This window comes from Ascaphus truei, chromosome 6, assembly GCF_040206685.1.
Source record: "Ascaphus truei isolate aAscTru1 chromosome 6, aAscTru1.hap1, whole genome shotgun sequence".
NCBI lineage: Eukaryota > Metazoa > Chordata > Amphibia > Anura > Ascaphidae > Ascaphus > Ascaphus truei.
The window spans coordinates 26,630,437-26,651,437 of NC_134488.1; positions in this window are offsets into that span (position 1 = coordinate 26,630,437).

The window sequence follows — 21,001 nt, forward strand, 5'->3', positions numbered from 1 at the left end:
TCAAATACATGGTCTGCGTAATGAACTAACCCGATTGGAAGGCGAGATTGCTAAAATAGCAGTGGTTCCAGTCAAACAGAAACGTTCCCTTTCAAAAACAATTGAAATGCTAACCCACAGTACAGAGCAAGATACAGAGCAAAGTGCTGAGCAGGGTGCAGAGCAAAATGCAGAGCAGGGTGCAGAGCAAAGTGCAGAGCAAGGCGCAGATTCATGTTGTGGAACAAGAGGCCAGAATTCCAGCAAGAGTCACATTAAAAGCTCTCAAGAAAAGATAAGTGTGGAGACGCCTAAAAGAAGTGGGAGAGAAACAAGATCCCAGAACAAGTCTGTGAAGCCTAAAGACAAAACAGAGAACTTATCCCAGGAAAATTCTGATTCAGATCCTGACAGTTTAATTCAATCAACTGCCAAGAAAACCCTAAAGGGTAAAGCTGCTAAAGAAAAGAAAGCAAAGGACCGGAAGCTAAAAGTCTCTACAGGAGAAGGTAACAGCCCTGAAATAGGGTCCAAAGACTTCAGGGAAGGGGACTCACCTCAGGGTGTATCAGACTGTGAGCAAGGATCTGTTCCAGAGCTTCCAGCATCCCAGGGGTTAATAGCAGAAACAGCAGAAAATTTGGTTAACAGCTCATTACAAGCAAAGAAAGCAGCAGACACCTGTGATGTTGGGTTATCTCAGCCTCCCACCCTGGGAGAGGTCATGGAAATTACAGGGAACTCTGAAGAGCAACAAAGTGAGAATCTAGAAACTCTGAGAGGAGATCAGCTAGAGAAAGAGTTTGTACCTGAGAGCAGTGAGCCAGAGAACCCATGCTCACCTGGACTTACAGAACCACCCCGCTGCTTATTAGCAGGTCCTGTGATTCAGAACTCTGAGAGGGGAGAACAACAGGTGGTAATCAGCAGCAATGGCGACAGCATTAACCATGTAGTGCCTGGGAGTGAAATTAAGGTTGTGGAGACTGAAATTGCTGCTCCTATCCAGATGGTTCCTGATAATAGAGTGACCCAATCAGAAGATGGGGTAAAGCAAAGTAATGGCATTAAGGTAACCCTAGTTCATACAGCACCTCCCTCGGCCTGGAGTGGGAGATCCTTTGTGAGCGCTGTGGCTAGAAATGTTCAACCTTTAAAAAGGAGGAATGTGGTAAAGTTGAGGTATAAAGGCAGTGAGGAGATGAAGCCTGACAGGATTTTTGTTGGAAAACATCTATTAAAAGAATCCTTGGGCTTCAGAGCAGAAGAAATGTATGCACTTATCCATGTTCCAGGCTCGTGTGAGTATGATGTCAGCTTTAAGAGACCTCAGACTTTGGACTATTTCTGGACAAGATATGAGAGTTTAAAAAATACTTACTTATGGAAATCCTTTGTTGCTATTCCTGTGTCCAAACCAGAAACAAAGTCTGTAACAATTCTCTTCAGACATGAATCAGTCCCAATATCAGATTTTCTGATATGGCTTGGCAGACAATGTGAAGTACTGGCTCCACCTACAAGAATTATGGATGAAGAAGATATTTGGATTGGAGGTTGGAAAGTGCAAGTTAGACTTGGGCGACATGGCAATGTTACAAAGCATCTGCCCAACTCCTTCTTCATAGGAAGAGAAAAAGGAAATTGTTTTTATTATGGTCAGCCAACCTTGTGCCATATATGTGGTTCAGCCAGGCACTTAAGTATTTCCTGTGATGTTCTAAAATGCAACTTGTGCCAGTCTGTGGGCCATGAGAGAACAAGTTGTACAAAGTTTAAATGTAATCTATGTGGTCAATTTGGATATTCCTATCGGAGTTGTGCAGAAGCATGGCACAATATTTCAGGAATATGGGAACAAGAAGTGGATTTTGAAGAAAATGAAGCACTTTTTGATCGTGCCTTGAAAGTTTCTGATAGAATTTGTTCAGATCAGCTTGGGAAAAGAGTTTGCCTAGATCCACCTGTGGACAAAGTTCGCCTAGATCTAATGTCAGATGAAGAATTTACAGACTATGTAGACATGGCCCAAGGAATATTAGTAGATCCCTTAGAGGGAACCTCCTCAAACTCATTTCCAGAAGGAAAACAGTCTGAGGATACAATGGAGGAACTTGCCAAGAGTGTAATCCTGACGCGTGGTAAAGATAAAAACAGAACGCAGAACTGGATACAGCCTAAAAGAAGGAAGAAGGTTACAGTAAAAAGACTTGGAGGAACTCTTCGACTTCCACCAGGTCCTGCTGGTAAGGTTCTTCCAGTGCCTGTAAAGAACCGTTTTTCTGCTCTTAGGAAGTATTGGGGTTCAAGAGCGGAAGACCCTGATGACATAGAGGAACTTTCCTTATCTGAAGAGGAGCATAATATGGATATTTCCATAGTGAAAGACTCGGACATGATCCCACCTTCGGTGGCCACTCAGAGGTTTGGGTCATTGGGGGATAATGTCAGGAAAAAGAAAAAGTAATACGGTGCCTAAAAAATGTTTGTTTATAAATTAATCCTTTAAAGGTAGCAGCTATTAATGTGGTAGTTAGGGCTTTTATTTAGTTTCAATTAAAAATGTGCATAAAGGAAATGTGAAGTTGCTGGTGAAAGGAGAAAGGTGGTAACAAATGCTGAGTTAATATAGTGTAAGTTCGTACATAATGTGCAGTTTTTGGTTTGTAAAGTGATTTGTGAATTGTAATGTTGGAAAAAAATTTTCAATAAAAAGAGTTCCTCCTATCTCTCCATATAACCACTCCCTATAACTCCTCCTATCTCTCCATATAACCGCTCCCTATAACTCCTCCTATCTCTCCATATAACCTCTCCCTATAACTCCTCCTATCTCTCCATATAACCGCTCCCTATAACTCCTCCTATCTCTCCATATAACCGCTCCCTATAACTCCTCCTATCTCTCCATATAACCGCTCCCTATAACTCCTCCTATCCCTCCATATAACCTCTCCCTATAACTCCTCCTATCTCTCCATATAACCTCTCCCTATAACTCCTCCTATCTCTCCATATAACCTCTCCCTATAACTCCTCCTATCTCTCCATATAACCGCTCCCTATAACTCCTCCTATCTCTCCATATAACCGCTCCCTATAACTCCTCCTATCTCTCCATATAACCGCTCCCTATAACTTCCTCCATCGCTCCCCTCCCCATATTACTCACTGACGTAACTGCTATAAGGCAATGGAAGTACTTTATTGAACAAGCGATTTCCTCTGCGTGATGGAAATGACGTTCTTAGTATCTTGCTGGCATTATACATTATAGATGATTGATCTATGCTTCGTTAGAGCTGCTTTTAATTATACTTTGAAAAGACTTCTCCAGATGTGGAGTTCTCCAATGGAAACTCAACAAGACATATTTCAGTTGCCATAAAGTAAAAGCATTCGGCCATATAACGGCTTATTTGTTTTGTTACTTACTTCAAGGTTATACCCTAACACAGGGGTGGCCACCAACTGGTCAGATATTCCGGATATCCCTGCTTCAGCAAAGGTGGCTCAGTCACAGACTGAGCCACTCATTGAGCCACCTGTGCTGAAGCAGGGATATCCCTAATATCTGTTGGTGGCCCTTGAGGACTGGAGTTGGCCGCCCCTCCCCTAACAGATTTAAACCCCCTAATGTTACATCTGAAAAGAACAAGTCTGCAGAGCTACATCGGAAAAGCAGCACATACAGCAGGGCCCCGCTTCTCGGCACTTCGCTTTTCGGCGATCCGCCGATAAAGGGAAATTGCATGCAGTGCGGTTTCCTGACCCTCTGCACACACCTGGCCCAGTCAGTGAATGTAATCAGCGGTCACTCCCTTTAGGCCTCGGACATGCTTACCACTGGCGTGCTGATGCGCGCTGAGGCTCAGGGAAAGCGGGTGCTTTCCCTGGCCTTGCGGTTGCTTGTCCTGCTCGCCGTAAGGGGGTGGGCCGGGGGCGGGCGCGTCACTGGCCGGGGGCGGGCCAGTGACGTCACGGAGCTGGTTCGCCCTCATTGGGTGAACCGCTCACGTGACCGGCCTGTCGCGCCGGCAAGCGGGAGAATTTTAAATTCCCCTAAGACCTGCGCTTCCGCAAGCGCGCGGAAGCGCAGGTGAGCCCCTACTAAAGCCGCTCTAATTGCGGCTGTAGGGGCTCAGTGCTGAGCGGGAGCGCGCGTTAGCGCGCTTCCGCCATCAAGCAGGGAACATGGCCGAGGCCTTATTCAAGGGTTCAGCAGGGGTCGCTAAAGAAATCCAACAGTCACACACACCGCATTACAACCTCATTATCTTTATGCTTTTATTTCATTATATTGATGTATTAATACATCTTTTAATCACCCCTTTTAATCAGTGCAATTCATTTCTTCATCACTGATACATTATAATTAATATGTATAATTTCTTATACATCTAAGATAGTTTGGTGTTCTACATTTACTAACACACACACACACACACGGATGGGATTTCTTCTATAGAGTATTACAATCAGGAGTGCACCTACAGTAAGGTATTCAAAAGGATTTTTTCTCTTTCTCTCCACACCTTTTTTGTTATTATCAGCTTCCACGGAAGCTTAAGGCCTCAGACATGGTCAGCGCTTATGCGCTGACCCGTGCTGAGACGCGCTTACGCTCAGCACTCAGCCCCTGCAGCCGCAATGAGAGCGGCTTTAGCAGGGGCTCGCTTACGCTTACGCAAGCGTGCGTAAGTCTTAGCTACATTTTTAATTTTCGCGCTTGCCGGAGCGCAGGGCCGGTCACGTGAGCGGTTTGCCCAATGAGGGCGAACCAGCTCCGTGACGTCACTGGCCCGCCCCCTGACACGCCCCCGGACGGCGCGCGGTCTAAGGCCAAGGAAAGCACCCGCTTTCCCTCAGCCTCCGCGCGCCTCAGCACGCAATCAGTAAGCATGGACGCAGCCTTAATCCTTTGGTGGGCCCCGTATCAGTTAGAGCGAGTCTACTTCTATATAGCATCTTCAATGTTAAGACATAATGAGAGGGAGTATTAGATTTTGTATAACGCATGAGATGAAGCATCTAAGGAGCAGGCTTCAGGTAGTCGGGGGTTCAAAGCCTCACCTCTCCTGAGAATGATTTGTGGACTGTACAAAGTGCACGCCACGCCCTGTCTGTACAAACGCGGATTTTATTACCGTTGTGTGTCGGATGCTCGTATGTTCCTTGGGGAAGTACAATAGAAGATGAAAGACGTTGTTAATGTAGCAAAACTACTGTAATGAGTTGTCATAAACTGATTCAATAGGTAAAGTCTACACAGACACGTATATGTATACACAGATTTGCATATATATTTTTATATACTGCCTATCTATAAGTAACCCCCCCTAAAGGGTTACTAGCAGAGTTAGCGGTTGCTAGACCCCACCCTGGGTTGCTATGGGAATCCAGACGTCACACTGGGGTATTTAAGTAGGAGGGATTGCTCTAGAAAGCTCGGTTCCAGGAGGATAAGAGGACAGGAGCCTCGGGGAGAGTGTTATTAAGGTAATAATATAGACCAGACCCACCTATTTTATTATGTTATAGACAGGGATAGTAACCTAGTTAGTTAAGATCCCTAGAGAAGACTAAGGGAGTCCAGTATAGTTGCTAAGACATGCTGTGTCTAAATGAAACACTTGCAAAATGTTGCAATAATTGCCTTGATCTAAGGCTAGTGTCGGTATACAAAATCGGATAGAAGGTATGTCCCGGTGAGTCCCGTATATTCAGACGAGCCTCTGATAGTAAAATTCACATGTAGATACAGGTAATTTCATTGTCATGAATATAATGATCGTTGATCCGTATGTGACTCAATGAATGTGGTGAAACCACTGATTCACTGCTGAAGTGCCGGCATCATCTCCATTAATACATCGTCTCCGTTTGGAATACACAACAGCTGCATGTCAGTAAGAACAAGAGATGGGTTACTCACAGGATCTCCTTGTTTGTTATGCCGCGGTCTAAGTGCTCCAGACGGTGTCCTGTCCAAGATTGAAAAAATGGCCCGTGCACCGCCATTTTGTCTTTTTTTCAATAGTTGCTAAGTGAAACAGCAGGCGACAGAGGGCCGCAGTAACGAGGGTTCCCAGATGCCAGGGGAATCGGCTCTACCAGCGGATCGGCATGGACATTCCTCTCAGGCTGAAGTGGAAGTGGCAATTACCATCAAGGCCAAGGTATTGGGTCACATATACAGGACCGGCTAGGATCCCCAATGGGCCTAGTATTACCGAGATAATGAGGAGAGATGTCCCAAACCAACAAGGAGATGGGCCCGGGTCCTAGTCACCGTGAAGAAACAAGATACAGGCATACCCCACATTAACGTACGCAATGGGACCGGAGCATGTATGTAAAGCGAAAATGTACTTAAAGTGAAGCACTACCTTTTCCCCACTTATCGATGCATGTACTGTACTGCAATCATTATATACGTGCATAACTGATGTAAATAATGCATGTGTAACAGGCTCTATAGTCTCCTCGCTTGCGCACAGCTTCGGTACAGGTAGGGAGCCGGTATTGCTGTTCAGGACGTGCTGACAGGCACATGCGTGAGCTGCCGTTTGCCTATTGGGCGATATGTACTTACTCGCGAGTGTACTTAAAGTGAGTGTACTTAAAGCGGGGTATGCCTGTATGTACCTCTAGTTGAGTGTTAAGAGTGGGCACTAATGGAACCGTGTTCATGTATGTCTGTTATAAAATACAGTGCAACGTTGTCAGTATATGTATGAGCGGTCGAGGTAGGGGATCAGGAGCACGCTCACATCCAGGAATATATAAAACGAGAAGACATATACATATAGTGTAACAGAGTTTTTGATGAAAGTAATATGGATAAATAAATAGCAATCTCACTCACTAATTAAGGCTTTATGGTTATCTGGAGTGACCACCTCAGGTACAGGTTTCAATGGTGTTGTCCGTCAGCATACATCATTGCACAAACATGGGGGAAGGAGGATCCCATATGTGGGAAGTGGTGGACACAGAGATAGTGCAATATTGCTTTATAACAGAAGAAGAAATATAAGAAGTATACACTCACAAATAAAAAATGGATTCAGGCATTGGGAACACCCAGGGTCAGTGGCAACAAGCAGCACCCCCTCCTTCTCTGGTTCTCCACCCGCGGTGGCCGTCCACAGTGGAGTTTTGCAGGAAGAAGGAACTTATTCTTTAGCAGGACGTCAAGGGACTTATAGTTCTTTTGTAGTATGTGCAGCCCACGTGTATGAGGGGTCCCTGTGCTTGGGGACACGAATAAATGACAGTTGTACTACAAAACTTCCTGGCTCCCATAATTCTACAGTCACATATAGAAGTACATGCACACCGCTAGTAGGTGCTGGAGGGGGGTACTTATCTGCCGGTGCGCTGTGCCAAGGGAGGTCCAGACATCCCAAAGGTACTTGAGGATTCCACATTCATACCTCCTTTCAAAAACCAGTCAGTGAGCACCTATATGCGATTAGTTAAAGCAGACATTGCCAAATGTGCTAACAATAGGCATAAAATCACGCACAACATGACTCTTAGGGAAAAGAACGCCCTTAAAAAACTGTCCAGTAATAGTGATATTATTATTAAAAGGGCAGATAAAGGTGGCGCCCTTGTCATACAAGACTACATAGCATACAGTACAAAACAGAAATTACAAGACAACTGAGCTCAATTGATTGTTACATCAAATTGGATAGAGACCCCACTGCGACTTATGCGAGGGAGATAAAGGAGATTATCCAGCTTGGCCTTAATAACCGCTGGATATCTGAGACTGAAGCAGAATTTCTCACAATAGAACATCCCAAATGCCCACTGTTTTATACCCTCCCAAAAATACATAAAAATCTTCAATCACCTCCAGGGCGACCAATAATAGCAGCTATACACTCACTTAATCAACCATTAGCCATATATGTGGATACATTCCTCAACCCTATAGCGCAGAAAGCACGCTCATACGTGAAGGATACCTTTGACTTTTTAACCAAACTCAAAGATATCCCACGCAATGGTACTGACCATATTATGGTCAGTATGGACGTCTCCAGCTTATATACAATTATACCTCACGAGGAAGGCTTAAATATAGTGAAAACTGCTTTATCTGCCCACTACCAGGAGACAGTCTCCACCGAATATATTATGCTCCTATTACATTTCATCCTTCTTAAAAACTATTTTAAATTTGAAAAAGAGCATTTTTTGCAAATAAAGGGAACTGCGATGGGCAGTAACATGGCGCCCGCGTATGCAAACTTGTATATGGTAGATTTTTAGGAGAAGTATATATATGCATCATTATACTTTAAGTACATAGTTGGGTATTATAGGTATATTGACGATCTGTTCTTTGTGTGGACGGGCACTGAGGACCAGTTACTGTCATTTTTTGATTACTTACACAATCTCCCTTCTCCTGTACAGCTTACTAATGTCTGGAGCTCTAAGCAATTATCCTTTCCAGACGTCCTGATTTCCCAAGAAAATGGTGAGTTCCACACAGACCTTTACAGGAAAGATACTGACTGAAATGCCCTGTTACGTGCTGACAGTCACCATCCCCCATCCCTCATCAATGCCCTGCCTTTGTCACAAAAAGTGAGGGTTTCTAGGACCACTAGTCGGCAGGATAAACTAGCACCGGCCATGGATGACCTTCGTGAGAGGTTCACTAAAAGGGGATATACCCCGGCAGTGCTTGATGCAGCCCTTAACAGAGAGGTGATTCCTAATAGGGCGACTAAGGATGAGAAACGCATTGTATTCACCACCACATACAATAGGGCTAGTAATTTAGTCAGATTTACTATCAGGAAACATTGGCACCTGCTGCAGAATGATGAGGTGTTAGCAGATAGTTGTCAGACACCCCCCTTGGTCGCTTATAGGAGAGGGAGAAACTTGTCAGACAACTTGATACATGCTGACAACAAAGACTACTACCATACGCCCCACTTCCTAGAAGGCGGTAAACAGGGTAACTTCCGGTGTATGAATTGTTCAGTGTGTAACAGTCTTATTACCGGGGACGTATTTTGTCATCCACATAGTGGTAGAAAAATCACAATTCATAATCGTATAACATGTAGATCTACATTTGTGGTGTACATGATCAGGTGCCCATGTGGTCTTGTCTATGTGGGCAAGACTACACGCATGCTTAAAGTGAGATTTATTGAACACAAAAGTGTGATACGTAAGGGTACGGACCCTACTGTACTGGTACAGCACTGTGTTGAACACAGACACACTGTGGCATCCCTTAGAGTGATGGGGATTGAACACATAGCACCAAGACAAGGATACCCTGACAGAGAAACCTTTTTACTGAGGCGTGAGGCTTATTGGATCCACACACTGCAGACAAGTAATGGCAGGGGTCTTAATGAACAACAAAATTTCAAATGCTTTCTTGACAGGAGGTAGCTGAAGGACTCTGTAAGGCTCTGTGTGTCTCGCCATGGACCCCTGCGACCCATTATGTACATTATAATCCTTTAAGGATTGCTGTATATGCATTAATCTATATGTGTCATGTATCCTTTCAGGTTTTCATTCTATACGCAATGCTGCTAGCGTAAATACAGTTCTATACCACTTTTAGACACTTTATTAGGTGACACTGTGGTTTTACAGTTAATTTGTACACTTGTGTTTTTGTTTTCTATAATACATTAAAGTCTCACTACACTTGTTTATTTATGTAAGGGCTCTCACCCCTGCACGATCATGCAGGTCTCCTTGGGCATCGGGCTGTCTTTTTCCACTTCAGCGCAGGTCTGATGCCTGGGGCCCGCCCCCCTTCCCCCCCCCCCGGACGTCTGACGTCATCGCGTCACGTCGTGAGGGCACGCTGACGTCACCGGGGAAGCCTCGGCTGCCAGTGAAAGGGCTGCTCCCTGAATATCCAGCATGCTGCAGGACCGCCATCTTTGCCTGTTACAGGCATCGGGGAGGCTGTCTCTTCGTGGGAGCCCGAGATCCTCCCCTGGTGACGCATGACATCATCACGCCACGTCGCTCTGGCGCTCTGATGTCACGTTGGGGGCGTCAACATCCGGGAGCATGGCAGCAGTGATCGTGGAGGGGTGAGTACCCATTTGTGTATTAATAGTGGTATGTTTAGTATATTCTGTAGCCCTCTCCTTGATAAAGGCAATCTATTGCCGAAACGTTGGACCTTTGGTGGCACAATAAACTGCACCTTTAGAAAGACCGTGTGCCTGCTTCCATTTCCTGGCTCCCATAATTCTACAACCTTGCCACCTCATCGCCCAGCCGCCGGACTCCAGCACCCTGAGACCTGGTAACCCATGCAGAGCAGCCATATCCATATCACACCGCTGTGACCTCCCTAGGAAGCCATGCTGGGACGGTTACATATAATCAGGGCTTGACAAGTGCGGTCACCGGGGGAGACTGCATTGTGGCCGCTGTCGACTGCTTACCTGTGGCGGTGTCCCCCGGCGTCTCCTGGTCTACTCCATCTTGATCTTTAAAATCATGTTTTTCTCGTGCAGCACTATTCAAAACGGTCGCCACGGTAACGGTACGCCGCGCGACATAACAGCATCCCTGTCGCCATGGCAACGTGGCGCCATATGACACCGCACGGCCATTTTTAATAGTGCTGCAGGAGAAAAACATGATTTTCAAGGCGACAAGACAGCAGAAGGCTGGAGACGCCATCAGGACCTCGCAACCGGACCCCACCACAGGTAAGTGCCATGGGTGGGGCGAGTGGCTTTTGGCCCAGTTTGTCGGGCCCTGCATATACATATGAGTAGGAGTGGCTCAGTGAGTAAAGACACTGACTGGTTGATTTCATTCAAAAGGTTCCCACCCATTGTTATTTGCCGGGCAAGGTAAACACAGCCTTCAGCTTCTTCTAGTTCTATTCCATTTCTTTTGACCTTTGTAGAGTTGACACATTTGTTGAACATCCCTTTAGTCTTGCTGAGGTTCATATGGAGGCCCACCTTTTTACTTGCTTCGGCGAGTTCTCTGGTTTGCTGCTGGAGGTCATTGACATACATCATCAGCTTGAGCGCTTGTTGATCCACTGCTGGATGAATGCCTCCCCAATGCTCTTCCAGGCACTGCGATTGCAAGCATTTCTTCTCCACGTCGATAATCGTAGGTAGGCCACTCTTGACTGTGCTTAGATATTTTGTTCGGGTCCACAACAGGTACTAAAATATCTAGATAAGAAGATGTCTGGCACTCACAGGACGTTTGAATGGATATAGACATTTATTGTAGCATTTCAGCGTTTCGATCCTCCGTCTGGAGAAAGGTCCAAACGTAGGATCGAAACGTCGATATGCTACAATAAAGGTCTTCATCCTTTCAAAAGTCCTGCAAGTGCCGCCCATCATCTTATGTATCTACATCAGGGGTGGGCAACTCCAGTCCTCATGGGCCACCAGGAGGTCAGGTCTTCAGGATATCCCTACGTCAGCACAGGTTGCTCAATCCGTGGCTCAGTCGAAGACTGACTCATTGGTGGCCCTTGAGGACTGGAGTTGTCTACATCTGATCTACATATATATTAGCAAATATATTTAGCATTGATTTATATTCCTTATTTACAATGTACACTAATGCATCGCCATCAGTCTGCTGACAGCTACTCATGCCCCTAAGGGTTAAACATCCGTAAGGAGATCATTGATTCAATGCTGTTTGAGTTTAAGGTTTCAGCCCGTCAAGGGAAAGAATGATGGAGCGAGTTTACGGAGATAATTTCTTCCATCTGGTTACCTTTTAATGCTTAAAATAAATCCCGGAGATGTTTAAACACATCCAGTAAAACATACATTTTATTGGATGTCTATAAAAAGAAGCCATTTACAGCACCCCTACAGTTAATCAAAGATATGAGTGATATACAGCAGCGGCTTCCTTTTTGATCCTGTTTTTTTTACAAGTCAGTTGCTCTGTGAATTAAACTAGATTTTATGTTCATTGCCAGCAATGGAAGGAAAAATATATATGGGTAAAAGGTACAATTCCATCTACTCTAATAAAACGCTGAAAGGTAATTCCTCCCCATTCCAAAACTTCCCAAGTAGGAAAAAGTTCCTTTAAAAGTCCCAGCTGTCGGGGATAGAGAAACATGTCAGTGTCGGCTGAAGCTTTAACTTCAGTATGATAGGGTCACTGCCCTCACTTGGGAGGTAGAATCAATAAAAAGCGGAGGCAAGATAAACAGAGGCTTCTGGGAAAGGAAATGGAATCCACAGTCTCCATAACACTGCAGCCATCTTACAAACTACAATGGTAGTTTCTAAAATATCTTTAGGAACAAATTAGGGTCATGTTTGTAATTGTCTGCTCTGTCATACAATGTTATTAGCTGAAAGTTAATTTTGGCGGAGTGAGAGCTCTCCTGAGATGAAAGTGAATGAAGCTGATTTAAAAAAAACTAATTAGACAGGTGTAACCCCCCCTTCTAAAAGATTACTAGCAGGTTAGCATATGCTGGGCCCCATCCTGTGTTGCTATGGGGATTCTGACGTCATGGAAGAGTATTTAGGTTAGAGCGAAGGTTCGAGAAGTTTAGGTTCATGGAGGACAAGAGCAGAGGAGCCTCAGGGAGAGGACATGGAGATAGACCCATAAATTAGTAGAACAGACAAGGTCCCCCTTTATTTAGTATGTTATAGACAGGGACAGTGCCTTCTAAGTTAGGATCCCAGAAGAAGGCTAATTGAGTCCAGCAGGTCCCAGAGATAGGAAGGTAAAGGATAGAAAAACAAAGCACTACTGCACCAAAGCAATGGCAAATAAAGGGTTAAAACGAGTGTGTACCCATGAAAAAACGATTTATTGGATCCAAATTAAAAACAGTTACGTGGAGGGGTACACCAGACCCCCACCAACACGTTTCGACCGTTGGTCTTTCTCAAGGTGTCTACAAAGTGATACTTACCGGGTGACTTTAAGTACCCTCAGTGCGCGCCATCTCCTCGGCCCGGTTCACTTCCTGGAGTGACGCGGGGCTGGTGACGTCATCGCGCACTGACGGAGCATGAAAAAAAAACTTAGAAAACAGAAAAACTTTATTAACCAAAAACAATACCACATCAAAGTCGCCCTGCACGAGAACACATTGCCTATCATTATACAAAGCTAGTAATAGACTAAACATAGAATAGACAATTATGTACTAAATATATAGAAATTCAAAAATTGATAAAATCAAGATAAAAACAAAAACAGCAACTAGTTCATATTCTTCTCAACATATATAATAATAGCATCAATCTGATTGTATCTGAATGAATTATATCTCTTGTTATTATAAAAGATCTTAATTATAGAGAAAGCATATATATGTATATTGAGGATAGTTGACAATGTTCACCTTGTAGAATCTACATGAACTGAGTTACAACCAATATGAAAGTGAAAAGATTAGTGAAAATCTTCAAGTATTTGTAAATTCTAAATTCACATGATTTGTATAATTGATATTTATGACTTTATCATTATTATTATTATAAATACATTATGCTCAACCATACAGCACATTGGCCATATATTAATATAGGTCAGTGCATGTATGTTGGTATTGAATGAATCTGTACAATTTGGAAAAATATTGAGGAAGTGAAGGATATGTAATACGTTAGCATTACTAATTGACCTTAAAGATCATCATATTGAACAATAATTATCAATTTTTAATTTTTAATCACTTATTAGATAATCATTCCCCTACAACTTAAAAAAGAGGGGAATATGTTATTCAAATTACATAAACCATTTGTATCTATAGAAACTATTTGTATCTATAGAAAAGGGCCCAGGTCCCAATCCGAATTGAGACCATTGGGCACTCTTGTATTTAAGGTGAAAATCCAATATAATTTGCGCTTTTCAAGCAATTTTGTCCTATCGCCCCCTCTAATCGGATTGGGAACGTGCTCTATTCCCATAAAGGAACAGTGTCAACATTTCCTTGTCTACACTGAGTGAAATGTTGTGGAACTGGGTGTGTTTAATCCCCTTTCTTTATAAGTCTAAGATGTTCCATTATACGAGTTTTTAAGGCTCGTGTGGTATGACCTACATACTGTTTACCACACCCGCTGGCCAGCAGCCCAGAGATAGGAAAACTGCATGCCACAGAAGGCATCAGAAAAGAGGGCTCCCGGGTGTTGGCAGATAGCCTAACCACGCAGTAATACTAGTCTGTCTGCATGGACGTGGTGGTTCCCAAACAGGCGAAAGGTACAATTGTCAATTACAAAGGACCAGCCGGGACCCCTGTAATGGGACTAGTGTAACTAGGGTAATGCAGATGATTATTCCGAAGCAACAAAGGGGGATCCGGGTTCCATACCAGTTGATCAACTAAGATGTTATGCCCCCCTCTGAGTCCGCAAAATGCAAATAGCCCTTTTTGACATTGATCCGCTGAAATCCGCGGACCAAAGGAACCGGACGATCCACTACGGATCCAAATTCACCCCCAAAATTCGCCCATTTCTGATCTTGGCCCCTGGGGCAGCCTCCCCTAGTGGAAAGGCTCGGGGTAGTACAGGGTGCAGCCTAGCCTACAAACTCTGGTGGCACCGAATAGTGACCCATCTGGGCACAGATATTACAACAGCACGTCTTGCGATATTAATCCGAAGATGAATAACCTTTGGAGATTCCCATTCAGATCTCTCTTAAGCCTCGCAGGGTTCCCCCGAGTCCCATTTGAATTTGTTTGTTTTTTTGTGGTACAGACGTCACACTGACCTGTCATCTCGTCCAGATCTGTCCGGTGCTCAATATCACACAGTCAGAGATGCGCTTCATTGTCTCGCTTAACTCCTTCAGTACTGGAATAGCTGGCCTCACACTGCGTAGCTGTGTCGTGCTAATCAAACTGGTAATAATGTCAGCATAGAGATAATAGTGACTTTGCTCCCACAATCTTATTTTATGTATGTCTATACACACACACACACACACACACACATACACACACACATACACACACACACACACACACACACACACACACACACACACACACACACACACACACACATACACACACACACATGTCTAGTTTGGGGTCTATATGACTATCTATCTACTTATATTTTTCCATCCACCTATACACAGCTCTCTACTAACAGATAACTATATCTATCTTTCTGCCTACCTATCTACATCTATCTACCTACATCTACATCAGGGTTGGGTAACTCCAGTCCTCAACTCCTGTCTTTCATTGAGCCACCTGCGCTGAAGCAGGGATATCCTGAAAACCTGACATGGTGATGGCCCTTGAGGACTGGAGTTGCCCACCCCTGATCTACATCCATCTACCTACCTACATCTACCTATATCTATCTACTTACCACCTACATGTATCTACCTACCCACATCTATCTACACACCCACATCTGAGGGTCAACCTCAAGCCCCTCTGGGAGTGAAAGGGTGAAAATGATGATGTCACGGCTGATTCTCTGGCAGAAGACACCATGCTTTGCCGATGCCTTTGGCACTGCAGGCGTTGAAGACACGCCAGGCATGAGCTGCGAATACTCTAAATACCCCGGCACGTGGGACCGGTGCCACAAGACCTTTAGCGTCAGGCTAAACCTACATTTCTGAACCAGTCTAACCAGTAAGTCGCTACCGATGACCTGTAGAAGAAACATCTCAGGAGAAGGGTTCAGCAGAGACGCATTGTGTACCCGTTGCTCTCTTTTTAGCCTGTCCAGTGGTCAAAGTGACTTGGAGCGAAACCCTAATTGAGAAAACTGTAAATCTGAATGTTTTCAGCAAAATAAATGCCTTTTTTAATTTACTATAAACAAGAGGCTGGATGTTAATGAGAGGACCGCCCACCGCTTTCCCAGGGCCCAGGACTAGTCTCCCCGGGTTGTTGAGAGAGGGAGATTCGTGGTCTAACGGTCTGCTCCCCCCATAGGTGGCTCTGCAAGTCCCCTCCCCTCCCCCTCTCTCTCTTGCACTCTTCCTCCTCTCATTCACTTTCTCTCCCCTCCCCACTTCTTTTGCCGTTCTCTCACCCACCTCCCTCTCACCCTGCCCCCCCTTACCTGTAGAGTAGTGGCTGCGGGGTCCCCGACTTCCGGTGGGGGCCTAACTTTTGGTTTTTGACCACCAGGACCGGGAAATATCTATGTGCTTCACCCCCTCCCCCCAGTTGAAAGCCCTGGTCAATGCTACAATCCAGCTACATCCCACCATGTAATAAACTTCACGGTTCCACTCTGTGTGCCGCCATTTTGAGTGTTCTGCGTCTGTCTGCTGTCCCACTGTCACCTTCTGTGATGTCATTTATGGCTCTGCCTCTGACAGGGACAATGGACCAGTTGGTAAGAGCAGGGGATGGTGTGATTTTAATATTACGCTTTTATTACCCAGAATCCCTGGCTGCAGTGGAAGCACTGTATGCGAAGAGATAATGGGGGGAAAGCAGGGGTCGCAAACCTGTCTGAGACATGTGAATGTGCTCACACGTGGTATTTTTATTTGCTGTACACTTAGGGTTGCCAGGTGTCTTGTCCACAAATACTGGACAAAATGGTGACAGGTGCGATGCGAGCGTGAGAATCGTTGGTGGGGAAGAATGTCATTTATAAATGACCTGACTGTTATGTCATTTTTTCGAAATTTCACTCCAAGGATTCACCAATTTGCACCAATGTATATTCTGTTTCGTAAAAAATCTGGGGAGGAGTCTTGGGAGGGGGCGCCCTTCCGAGGATTGTTTTAGGAAATAGAATATGAAATAGTGCAAATTGGTGCACGCGTGGAGTGAAATTTAGAACAATTGACGTAATGGTCAGATCATTTATAAATAACTGACCTGCAGTCATACAGACCCATGGCGAGCAATACTGCACCCCTCCTCATCCTCTCTCTCTCTCCCCTTATCCTCTCACCCTCTCATCTCCCCTCCCTTCATTTTCTCATCCCCTCCTCCCTTCATCCTCTCATGCCCACTCCCTTCATCCTCATCCCCCCTCCCTTCATCCTCTCATCCCCACTCCCTTCATCCTCTCATCCCCACTCCTTTCATCCTGTCTCACTCTCCCTTCATCCTCTCACCCCCCTTCATCCTCTCTCATCCCCCCTCCCTTCATCCTCTCACCCCCCTCCCTTCCTCCTCTCTTATCCCTCTCCCTTCATCCTCTCTCACTCCCCTCATTTCATCCTCTCTCACCCCCTTCCTTCATCCTCTCTCACGCCCTCCCTTCATCCTCTCATCCCCCTTCCCTTCATGCTCTCATTTCCCCTCCCTTCATCCTCTCTCTCCCCCCTTTATCGTCTCATCCCCCCTCCTTTCATCCTCTCATCCCCCTTCCCTTCATGCTCTCATTTCCCCTCCCTTCATCCTCTCTCTCCCCCCTTTATCGTCTCATCCCCCCTCCTTTCATCCTCTCACCCCCTCCCTTCATCCTCACCCCCCTCCTTTCATCCTCTCTCACCCCCTCCCTTCATCCTCTCACCCCCTCCCTTCATCCTCTCACCCCCTCCCTTCATCCTCTCACCCCCTCCCTTCATCCTCTCTCACCCCCTCCTCCCTTCATCCTCCCATCCCCTCCCTTCATCCTCTCATCCCCTCCCTTCATCCTCTCATCCCCCTCCCTTCATCCTCTCATCCCCCTCCCTTCATCCTCTCATCCCCCTCACTTCATCCTCTCATCCCCCTCCCTTCATCCTCTCATCCCCCTCCCTTCATCCTCTCATCCCCCTCCCTTCATCCTCTCATCCCCCTCCCTTCATCCTCTCATCCCCCCTCCCTTCATCCTCTCATCCCCCTTCCCCTCATGCTCTCATCCCCCCTCCTCATCCTCTCTCTCTCTCCCCTTATCCTCTCACCCTCTCATGCCCCTTCCCTTCATCCTCATCCCCCCTCCCTTCATCCTCCCACCCCCCCCCCTCCCTGTCTTTATCCTCCCCACAGGACAGCCAGAGAAGACACACAAAACAGTACAAATACACACACACCAGAACACAACAGGACAAATACACACAGGAGACACAGGACACAGCCTCACCTCTCTCTGCTCCATGCTTTTCCTCTGCTTTTTGACCCCACCCCCAGGCTCCTTCCACCTCCTCCTGATTGGCTGCATTAGGCTAAGGTCCCGCCTGCACACCCGCCTCGCGTCCTGGCGGCGCGTGCACGGCGCTTCACCACGATCTGCGGCCTGCAGGCAGTTTTTGTAGGCATGGGAGGCATGGCCAGAATGGGTCGGGTGGTCGCAGCCATGACATGGGGGCACGGCCATCACAAGGGGGCACGGCCATCACAAGGGGGCACGGCCATCACATGGGGGCACGGCCATCACATGGGGGCACGGCCATCACAAGGGGGCACGGCCATCACAAGGGGGCACGGCCATCACATGGGGGCACGGCCATCACATGGGGGCACGGCCATCACATGGGGGCACGGCCATCACAAGGGGGCACGGCCATGACAGGGGGGCACGGCCATCACAGGGGGGCACGGCCATGACGGGGGGGCACGGCCATGACAGGGGGGCACGGCCATCACAGGGGGGCACGGCCATCACAGGGGGGCACGGCCATGACGGGGGGCACGGCCATGACGGGGGCGCGGCCATGTCGCACATTTTCTGATCCGCTTACCATCAACATTGTGTGTGTGTGTGTGTGCGTGTGTGTGCGTGTGTGCGTGTGTGTGCGTGTGTGTGTGTGTGTGTGTGTGTGTGTGTGCGTGCGTGTGTCCTGTTCATTCATTGCATCTTGGCTTAGAGAGTCCAGCATTGAGGGCTGAGCCCAGTTCAGTCACAGGCAGTTGCTTAAGAGCATAGTTCTGTAGAAACACCATCAATCCAGCTATATACAGCACAAGCCACCAAACCCTCTGGCCAGCAGCCAGACAACTCATTATCCTTCATGGACACACAGTGCAGCCAATGTATATTGTGCTGAAAGCATCCGGGCAGCAAACCCTTCACCAAACCGCTGAGAACCTTTAGGAAGGCTCCACCCCCCTGCCGGCGATCTCCCCTCTTCATTGGCTCCCTGGTGCACCATGTGACGCGTCGCCGCACGGGAACACAATCCTGTTGTAGCCCCTGCTGGCTGACGCGTCACAGTGTGCAGTGAGCCAGGAAGTGAGGCGTCACCGGGGACAGCTAGGGAGGAGGTAAGGAGCTGGTGAGAGGAGCACACGCGCCTGCGCGCGCCGCCGACTGCAGCGGGGACCTAGCCTTACACAGCAGCAGCCAATCAGAATGGAGGAAGCTGCCCAGCCCTCTAGCAGCAGCAGCCCTGCTCTCCCTGCTCAGGGAAATCCCGCGATTGGTTACTGAGTCCGGAGAGGTATTATCTCTCATTTTTTACCGGACAGAGTAACCAAATACCGAGCGGTCCAGTTCAATACCGGCACCTGGCTACCATATGTACACTGTACGGTTGAGGGTGATGTGACGTCACGCCACCGAAGACAAGGTAAGGAGGAAGGGGGGGAGAGCAGGCAGGGGGGGGCGCAGTGGGGAACATTTGCGCTCCCCTGTTGTAGACAACTCAAATGTGTAATCAGTATTCACAGCAGCAACACTACTTCCACCCTTTTTCTTCTCATTTTAATATGTAAAGCGTGTGACAATGTATCATTCTACATTCTTACCTAAGCTGGCAATCGTTTGGTGTTCCTGTTATAAATCTGTCAAAATCCTGATTGTGTGCCTAACATAATGGCCGCCTGTCAGCTTCAATCAATCCTTCAGTCAGTGTAACTCAGCAGCGACACTGTATCCTGATATTACTAATGTAACATTGACTATTGTTACAGTTTGCAGCTTAAACTGCTTGGGAAATTGGCAACAGATTATCCCAAACAGGAAACTGTTACAAAGATCTTGCACTACTTTGTAGGTGGGCTAAAACCTGCTTTAGAAATCACAGGATGCTTTAAAACTCATTAAAAATGGCATTAATAGTTTAATTTAAAAATGTAAAAAAACAAATGCAGTAAGTATTATCTAATACTACAGAACTGTTTTTTGTTTCATAAGGTATAAGATTTCACATGTTTTTTTGCTTTAAAGCAGCATTTTGGTTGCTTAGGGAATTAACATTTTTCTTTTAATTGGGGTTTCTGAATGGGGGATGCGGGAAGAAAATCAAATGCTTACTCAGCCTTTAGCCCGTCCTGTCCCTGCGGGAACCAATGACAATAAGGACGGAAGGGAGGCTGCTGCGAACGGATCCAAGATGGCCACCTAGTAGGGGAACTCCGCTGATCCTGGGCATAACAAGCACATTTCAAAGCTTTACAGGCCTCGGTTTTACTGGAAAACGGGACTGGACTCCTGAATCATACCCTGGCACCATGCATTCATCAAAAAAGAATTATAAACAGCCTGCTAGAGACGTAGCTGAGTACTTAAAAAAACGGGAGCAGCAGGAGCAGGCCGAGGCGGCAAATGGCGGCGCCACGAGGATGCAGGCAGAGCCTGAAACAGGATCGGAGGAGAGAGCTTTGCCCACCACCAAAGGTGACTTACTGGACTTGTTCAGGAATATCAGGCAGCTAGTGACGGGTGAAGTGCAGAAAGCAATGACTGGAATACAAAGGGAAACTCAGAGCCTGGGAGACAGAACTGACAGCCTAGAAAACAAGGTAGAGGAGATCCTCTCCACCAAAATTCTACAGATCATGAGATAAGGGGCTTAATATCCCAAATTTAAGCCCTAACTGAGGCCCAAGAAGATTTGGAAAACCGCTCAAGGAGAGACAATTTAAGACTGAGAAATATCCCTGAGACGATCCTCCCGGAGACACTGGAGAAGTTTACATGGGGGCTCTTTAAATTCATTGTCCAAGACATACCAGAGGACAAACTACTGCTGGACAGACTGCATAGAGTGCTTGGGCCAAAACAATCAGACCCCAATAAGGCAAGGGATATCATCCTCAGGCTCCATTACTTCACAATAAGAGAGGCTGTTCTCAACGTAACTAGATCCAAACCTTGGGTAGCATATGAAG